Below are 9105 nucleotides of genomic sequence, written 5' to 3'. Positions count from 1 at the left end.
CACCCCTAGGCCAGTGCCTGTACTAAATGCTTTTGGTACATTAATTCGTTTAATTCTCACATTCTTCCTATCTTATTCCACAAATAAAGAAATAGAGGCACAGAGAGGTTATATAACTTCCTTGAGATCACACAGTCAATGAGTGGCCAAGTCAGGATTTTAATTGAAGTACATCTGAGTCTGTTTGTGCTCTTAGGCATCAAATAGTCACAATTTCGGAGGAATTGGGTCTTAAGTTCAGTCTAGTAACATGGAAAGCATATACACACACATGCACACATACACAAACACATAAATTTCACAATTCTTTAAAATGCCTATATATTTTGACATATTTCACTTGAGACTTGGGGTCCCATCCAGTAATTCATATATAGTACTTTAGAGAGCTACTGAGTTAAACATGTCTATATGCAAATGTTGGTGCTTTTAAGATACTCTGCCTCCAGGTAAACTATGGAATCCACAGGGGTGAAAACAAAGAAACAGAATTCTAGAGTGCACCTACCAACCTAGAGACTTCTCTTTCAACATTTAGCCTCTGTAACTTTAGCACATGTCACTTGTCACAGATATATTTGCTGTAGGATTAAGAGATAAGTTTATACCTTGAAAGTTCAATTAGAGAAAGGAGTTCTATTGCCCAAGCCTACATTAAATGACACTGGTATAATGAGACAGACTCCACAAGGCTAGCTTTGGAGCCAGACAAACCTGGATTTGACCCCTAAATCTGCTATTTACTAGCTATGTGACCTTGGGCAATTTGTTTAATTTGCCAAAATTTCTTAATCTGTAAAATGGTTATAATTATGACACCGAGTTGAGAATACTGAATGTAAAAGTTTCTAAAATTGTCAGTTTGAGAATATGCAAATAATAATAATTAAACATTAGCTCTTAATAGCTATCTGACCTAAGGCAGGTCACATCACTTAAGCTTCATTTTCCCTCATCAGTAATGTGGCTATATCTGTTCTGTCTGCTAACTTCAAAAGTCATTGCAGGAAAACAGTAAGGAACTGGACAGTATGTATGAGGATTTTCTCAACTGCTTGGGATACCTGGAATTGTGAAGAGGTGTTGGGAGACCCCTGCTGGAGAAAACACTCAGGAGAGTCCTGGGCCTGAAGTCCAGAAATGGGCTCAGATCTCCACTTTTACCGTTTGGTGTGGTTATGTGACTTTGGATGAATGACCTAATCTCTCTGAGGCTCCGCTTTTCCTAATATCAAGTGAGGTTACTAGTACAAACTTCTCAGGGTTACCCAAAGAATCGTATTCTGCAGAAAAGTATTAAGCACGTGATTAAGTACTCCGTATTTGCTGAATCTGAATCTCCTTGGCTGACCCAAAATCAGTCCCTTTCCATACGTGGGGTGGGGAAAGGACGACGTACTGCTAAGCGGAGCTCAGGTAGAGATGCTCCCGGGGGCCACCCGGCTGCCCACTCGCCCGCCCGCCCACCAGTCGTTGCCATGGCCACCGGTTCAGGTCTGGAGCAGCAGGGAGGCGTGTTCAGCCCAATCTCCGCCTTTCCAGAGTGGCTATTGGCTGGATCAGCCACGTGACGGCGCTGGTATGCTAATATATGGTAATAGATCCCACGCCCCTCCTCCCCGGGCCGCGTCGGAGTAGCCAGCAGGGTGCGCGGCGCCGAGCCGAGGGGGCGGGCTGAGGGGCGGCCCCCGGGAGAGAGCGGCCAGGTGGAGGAGGAGCACGAAGGCGACCGCAGGTAACGGGCGGGCGCGTGCGCGCTGGGGCCGGCTAGCTGCGGACCAGCACCGCGCAGGGGACTCCTGGCTCCGCGCTGCCGGCTTAACCCTTTGGGCACCCAGCTGTCATGGAGCAGCGGGGCGCGGCGGCAGGGCCCGGCTGCGCGAGGCGGGGCATTGCCGCGGGCACCGGCGGGCAGGCGGCGGACGGCCTGACCCGGGATCCGCCGCGCGGGGACCGCGCGGGGACACAGCAGCCCGAGCGGGCGACCTGCTGACCGCGGCACGCCGGGGTCCGGGACCCAGCCGCGAAGAGGGCTGCGTTGAACTCTGGGGCCCGGGCTTGCGGGAGGCTGCGGGAAACCCGCTGAAGTCCTGGCACTCGCGCGCTTTAGGAACCGGGAGTCCGGTCCGGCGCAGAGGCCCGCCTCGGCAGCCAGTGGCCTTCGCGGCCTGCATCTCCTCCACTGTCCCGCAGAGTCTGGGGAAACCGGGGATCGGGCCTGACCACGGCGCCCCCTCCCCAGCCGCGGCCTGACAGTCCAGCCGCCGGCGCTTTTGATCCGGAGTCAAGCCAGGGGGAGGGCACGGGACGGGAAGCGGGATCCTGCGGGAAGAAGGCAAGATTGGTGCGTGGGGTCACCAGCCAAGGGAATCCGGTTGTTGGTACTGGGAGGAGAGGACAGTCCCCTTAAGGAAAAACAGGCCCCAAAGTATGAAAAGGAAAGATACCCAAGAAAGGCACTGGCCCCTTGTTTTCTGTGCTGGGTGATGACCTGACACCCATGGGAAAAGGTCACTGCTGGACATCTGGATCGGGTCTGTCATGTACAGAGGAAGCAGCTGTTTTACGTGAGTTTCTAACATTTCTTATAAGGCAAGGTTTAAATTCATCATTCTCCCCACCCCCCTCCTAGGTCTGCTACAGAAGTGACGTCTTTTAATTATTCCCCCTCCCCCAATTCACTAAGACTAGTGCAGCTTTAGGCTCATAGTATAATTTAGCTTTCACTGCAATAGAAATGGTAGGATGGAAGATGTGCCACTAATATTTAGTTTGCCCTGGGAATTTTCTTGTTAGGGAAGATGTTTCCATCTCCCATGGTGATGAAAAATCTACTAATGTACCAGTAATATCAATAGGTTTTCCTTTATGAGTCTAAAGTCTTTTCTTCAAAATCAAGGGACAATGTGGAACCAAATTGATTTTTGCAAATGAAGTGCAAATTGCACTTCCGTGTTGCTCTTGATGTCTTTTATCACACAATAAACACTTGGTGTATGCCAAGCACTCTGTTATGTCTTGGGGATGCAGTGATAAATAAGATAATTAGTCCTTGTCCTCAAAGAAGTAGTGGGAGAGACAAAATTGTTAGTAAAAGTGATAGCAGCATAATAGATGTGTGTATAAAGAGCCATGGAAGCACAGCAGAGGGAACAATTAACTGTGTAGAAGATCAGGGAAGAATACATTTAAACAAGATGATAAAGAATGAATAAGCGTTTGCTTTGCAAAGAAGAGTGGAAGGACATGAAGAACAACCAAAGCAGAGGGAACAGTGAATGCAGCCACTTAAAGAACGGTTTCTCTGGAGAATGGCTTCGTATTGTAACTGGCTTTTTCCCTTCCTCTGTAACATAACTTTCCAAATGTTACCCAGAATGTCTCAGTTCTTACCACAATTTTCCAGTGGTATTTGTTTTTCTCCCTTACATTTTCCCTTCATCAGTTTTTTTTTTTTTTTTTTTTTTTTTTTTTTTGTGAGCCTCATTCCTGGTCTTTGTCATCCATATCTTGAAAAAAAGTGTCCAACAAGTGGAAATAGAAACGGGGTAGTTTGCAAAACCTCCCAGGTAGAGGGCCTGAAAACTGGGCACTAGAGCAGCATCCCTGGGCAGATCTGAGGCATACAAAAAGAGAAAAATGCAGTTCCTAGCCAGGGAGAAGGCTGAGTGTCAAATCTGTGAGGCCTAGGGAAATTAGTAATAAAATCAGAAACCAGAAGGATCTGGATCAGAAGAGGATCAGATAGTGCCAGGAGTCAGGGCAAGTCACTGGGGGCAGGCCATGAATCACACAGATGTGATAGAACCCACTGCAGTGTAGAATAGCTGTAGGTCTGACAACTTCAAGCACCTGTGCAGAAAAGGACTATGCTGTTCCTTGGTAAACTATTTCTAGTGCTGCCTCCCTTCTGTTCTCTCTCCTGCCTTACTACTATCCTCTCCTCTTAATCCTAATTTCTACCCATGATTCACTTTTGTAGGATTTCTTTTACTGAGGTCTTAACTAAGAGAGCAGAGAAAATCCTATTCTCCTGCCTTAGCATGTATCTCCAGAACTATAAATAGTCCATTTTACCTCATAAGCCATCAACTAGCCAGCCTATTTTTACTTTCTGGTTATTTAGAAGCAGAGCACAAGGGTAGGTGCCAAAGGTGTAAGGTGGAACTTGTCCCCTAAGCTCACCTAATGTTTGAGTCAGTAAAGTCCTTTTAGTTTTACTTAAACCAAAACTCATTTTTAGAATGAACTGTGGAGAGTTTCTGGCACATCTTCTGTGGTGAACTGCATTATAGATTAAGCTGTGTAAAGAAGGTTAACACAGGGGTGACGTGCCTAATGTGCTTTGTTAAGATTGACAGTTTTGTGAGTGCTAGAAAATCATGGGTAGTATTTAAGCAGTCTTCTAAATCAATATATTTACTGAACATCTGCTTGTGTGCAAATACTGTGCTGTATTTGTGCTTAGGGGGAGATAGGAAAATGAGAGAGGTGGTATAGTATGGGGTTATTCTCATTTTAACTAGAATTTAGATCCCAGTTCTACCAGTTACTTGCTACATCACTTGGGGCAAATTGTTCGACTTCCATTTCTTCATCTGTATGAATATCACCTACCTCATACAGTTTTGAGGAATAAATGAAATCAGAAAGATAAGGCAATAATTCAGCACATTTTTGAGGTGCTAAACACGTGATATTACAGAACTTGAGAAAGAAAAAGATCATCATGCTGGTTATAGTAGTGCATGCCTATAATCCCAGCTACGTGGGAGGCTGAAGCAGGAGGACTGCAAGTTCAAGGTCAGTCTTAGCTGTTTAGCAAGACCCTGTCTTAAAACACAAGTATTACAAAGAGCTGGGAATATAACTCAGTGATAGAGCACTTACCTAGCATGTGTGAGGCTCTGGGTTCAATCCCTAGTTCTGGTGAAGGAGAAGGAGAAGGGGAAGGATAAATAATCCTGAATTATCTTAGGGCTTCAATTTTTAAAAGAAAGAGAAGAGAAGGAAAGGAAAAGATCAGCCTGGGCTATGGACTATGATTACCAAAGAAAGCTTTTTCAGAGCCGTGGCAAATTCTGTTGGAAGAAAAAAGGACAGGATTTCCTGATAGGAAAAATAATGTTCATTGAACGTAAGGTGGGAATATAGAAGAAAGTTTCAGGCATCAGTTAATGAGGTTAGCCAGTCTGGCAAGATCAAAGCATCTAAGTAGAAAAGTTGTGAGATTGGAAGAGTTGGTTGAAGCCAGATGGTCACAAGCACTGAATGCTGAACTAAGGAGTTAGGACTTTATCCTGTAGATGACAAGAAGCAGATTTTCGGTTAGGAAAATGTGAGGTCATGAAAATAATATTTTAAGAAGATTCTCAACCATCATATGGAGAATAGAGTTTAGTAAGAAGAGAAAGAAAATTTTACAACCAGTTAGTAGGCGATTTAAAGGATGTTAGTGTGAGGGATCAGGAATTGAATTAGGGCGATGCAGTGAAAACAAGAAAAAAATGGGTCTAATAGAAATTATAAAGGAAAAATGAACTAGACTTTGTGACTGATTGGATACGGAGGACAAGAGATAAAGTAACATCAAGTGTAGTCTTGATCATAAGCAAAGGATTAGCAAAAATAGGACAGAGGAAGGAAAGCCAGGAGGAGAGGAGGGGACGCTAAATATCCTGCAAGAATGCTGGACTTCTCAGTGGACATACCCCATAAGTGTTTGGAATTTGGGGGCTAATGTTCAAAAGAGGGTAGACAGGAAGTTGTATGTAAAGAAGGTAATAACTGAATTCATATGATTAGTTGGGTTCACCACTGATTATGGCATAGAAATAGAAGTATGGAGAACCAAGGGCTGAAGCTTAGAGATTAGCCACACTTAAGGATAAGGAGAAGAAATGGAGTTAGTACAGCAGAAAACAAGAACTATCAGATAGGCAAAAGGACTCATTTATTCATCTAATGTGTGCATCCTGTTCACCACCATTTTTTGTGCCCCTTATGGATGCACGGCCATACTGCTAACCTTGAGAGTGCAATATCACAGAAGTCAAGAGAAAAAGGCTTTCAAGCTGGGAAAATTGATTAGCAGTATGAAACTATACAGAAAACATGAGAAACGTCCATTATGTTTAGGAGATAGGAGGTTATAGTAACTTTTTGAAAGTAATTATTTTAGTGGGGGACAGAGAAGCAAGAATATTAAAAGCCAAATAAAAGAGAATTGTGGCATGAGTTGCAGATAACAAATGGAGACAGCATGCGGATTGCTCTGTGTATGTTTGGCAATAAAAGGAAGAAAAAATAGGAATGTAGTTAGGGAAAGCAGCAGAGTCAAAGAAAAGGTTTAGTCTTCCTGTCTGCCATTATTTTGTTCTAAACTAGTGTTCTCTTTCTTTCAAGTCCTTGATGGTCAACAGTTCATTTCTTCAACTTACTGCTTTAATAACTACCTGTACATTGTCCTGAACAGTAATAGTATGGTTACCATTTATTAAGTGCTTAGCATGTGCTAGGCATTGTGCTAAGCTCTTTATATATTCTTTTAATTATCCCATTTAATCTTCACAAGCTGGATTCTAATCACACAACCTCTTGAAAACATGGAGAGGTGAAATAAATTGCCTTTGCTCACACAGCTAATGAGTGGCAGAGATGGGATTTTGATCAGCTCTGACTCAAGCTTTTCTGCAGAACCATGCTTTGCTGCCTCTGAAGGCAGGGCCAGCTTCACAGGTGTGCAACCTATGAAGTCTCTCAGGACGCTGTACTTAGAGGGGCCCTATGCCCAACTTAGTGCTCTATTGTTGCTGGCTTGCAGTTTTAGTGATTTTGAACAGGGGACCCTGCATTTTCATGTTGCACTGTGCCCCACAAATCATGTAACCATTCTGGCTGGGGATATCAGTGCTGCCTGCAGGTATAAGCTGGGAAAGTATGCCATGCTGTAGCCTTTATTTTGGTCAAGTGGCCCCAAGTCCTTGCTATGTCTTCTTACACAATCACATTTTCCTGTCTTCCTCTCATTTTGGTCTGGTGGTATGAAGGGCAAAGGGAGATATTTTGAACTTTAAATGGATGCCCAGTCAGTATGAAAATAGAGAATGAAGAGACAAGGAATTATTTACTCAAAATGACTTCTGGAAATTCATCTGTTATATTTTAAGGGTATTATTTGATAAAGTTATAATCCTGTGCTGTTTTACTCCCAAAGTAAATAAAACTTGAGTTTATTTCTGTTTCCTTTGTAGTCAGTTGTACCCATGTGCCTGTGGAAAGCTAAGGAGACAGTTATTCTGTGACTTGATTGTCTCATCTGGTGCCTTTTTACCCAGACTGCCATCACCTTTTCACTCCCAAAGCACAGACTGTCCTGTTTACCACAGTGTCTGGAATGTTCACGTTCCTCTCTTGCCTTTATTGCCAATTCTATTACAACTTCATGTACCCTGTGGACCATGAAAAACAGAAAAGCTTATTTTTTTAAATGTTCTTTCTTTTTTGCCTTTGCAGTCACTACTTGAAACTGACAACAAATTAAGTTTCTATGGTTTCAGTGGTTATTGTTCTCTTGAAAACAGTTTTTACTCATCCTCTTGCTCCTCCTATTTCTGAGCTCCCTGAGTAATGATTTAACCAAGTACCAACCAAGTCTTGATGCCACTTGACACTAACCAACCACTTGACCAAGTCCTACGCCAGCCAACCCAGATTCCCTCATGGAGGAAATCAGACAAAACTGCGATTGTGTTGCCTCCTCCCCTTACCTATCCCCTTCTTGTTTGGAGTGTTTTCTTTCCTACTCCCAACATGGACTAAGTAAACCTAAGAGTATGTGAGATTAAAAATATGAAAAGATTTCCGAGCAGTATAACCAATGGCATACATCATGAGGCAGTTTAGGTGGCTAGGTGTTCTCCATATTCTCCTGTTTGTGCTATGATATTGCTGCATAAGAAATTACCCAAAGTTTATCAGCTTAAAACAACCAGTTTCTTTATCCTTTAAGGCTCCATTCAAGCATTACCTCTCAGAAGCACATCCATCTTGCTTTTTATGAATTAGTATCTTTCCTCTCTGGTCCTCCTTGTACTTTATACTTTAACATCTCATGATAGCATTTGCCACATTTTTATAATTTCTAGGGACTATGTCTTTTTCATACCTATAGCTCCAATTTCTAAAACTATTCCTTGAACATGATAGATGCTCAATGAATGGTTGTTGAATAGTCTTAAGAATAACTCCTGCCTTTCTTATCTTTTACTCCACTCTTTAGAAAACTTAGGTATACTACAACGTATCCAGCCTGTGCCCTAGGATAAATATATCTTTCTTCCTCTCTCCCTCTATAGACTCATGTGTCATTGTCATCGAAGGTAAAAATGTAAAGGTCTATGCCAAGGACTACTTGACTTGGAGCTCTCTGACTCCAGTGAAGACTCAGCCTTGTCTAACTCTGTAAATCCCTGTGCCACCCCTACTCTAAAACCAGTTCCAGCTCTCATGAAATCAAAGTCAACATTCGTTCCCTTTTCAAATATTTGACTTGAAGCTTTACAAAGGCAGGGTCTGTGTCTGAGTTATTCATTGCTGTAGTTCCAACACCTGGCACTAGTAGCTGCTTAATAAATACTTGGTGGGTGAATTAATGAAACTCCATTCTTGAAAACCCATGCCCATTCCTGTTATCCAGGTACCGACTTCTGAGCCTTAGTCCTGATTCATCATCTCATGTGGCCTAGATTTTCTATCCTGATCCTTAACTCTTTTCTTCAGTGTTTAACATAGCTTACTTGCTTACTTAGAACTAAGTTACCTCATTGTCTCTTGGTCTTCCTAACTGATATTGGCCAGATGCACTTAGGACAATATTTTCTTTATCTCTAACAAGAAACATCCAGCATAAATATTAAATGTGTTTTAAAATATCAAACTAAAGAGAATTACACTCAAATTTCTAAAGTGAATAGATCCTTTTTAAGAATGAGTTTTAGGCAGAAACCAGGTTCTAAACTTTTTTGTTAAATCTGTTGGACTGATTGACTTGTAAGCTTCAGCAGTTCAATGCAAATTAATTTTTATACCAACCAGTGAATCAAA

The 9105-nt window shown here is 42.7% G+C and overlaps 1 protein-coding gene across 2 annotated transcripts in view; it reads left to right on the top strand.

The window, feature by feature from the left end:
- Positions 1–1626: 1626 nt before the first annotated feature.
- PHC2 (polyhomeotic homolog 2) overlaps positions 1627–9105 on the top strand; it is a 112624-nt gene continuing 105145 nt past the window's right edge. The window contains exon 1 of one of the 2 annotated variants that reach the window (XM_079130809.1): positions 1627–1735. The gene's annotated coding sequence lies outside the window, so the exon portion shown is untranslated. Of the gene's footprint in view, positions 1736–1851; positions 2568–9105 lie in introns of those variants that run through there. The other variant, XM_079130810.1, reaches the window with a different exon arrangement.

This window comes from Sciurus vulgaris, assembly GCF_902686455.1.
Source record: "Sciurus vulgaris genome assembly, chromosome: 1".
NCBI classification, from domain to species: Eukaryota; Metazoa; Chordata; class Mammalia; order Rodentia; family Sciuridae; genus Sciurus; species Sciurus vulgaris.
The sequence above is the reverse complement of the archived record's forward strand: the minus strand, read 5'-3'. Positions and strand labels throughout refer to the sequence as shown.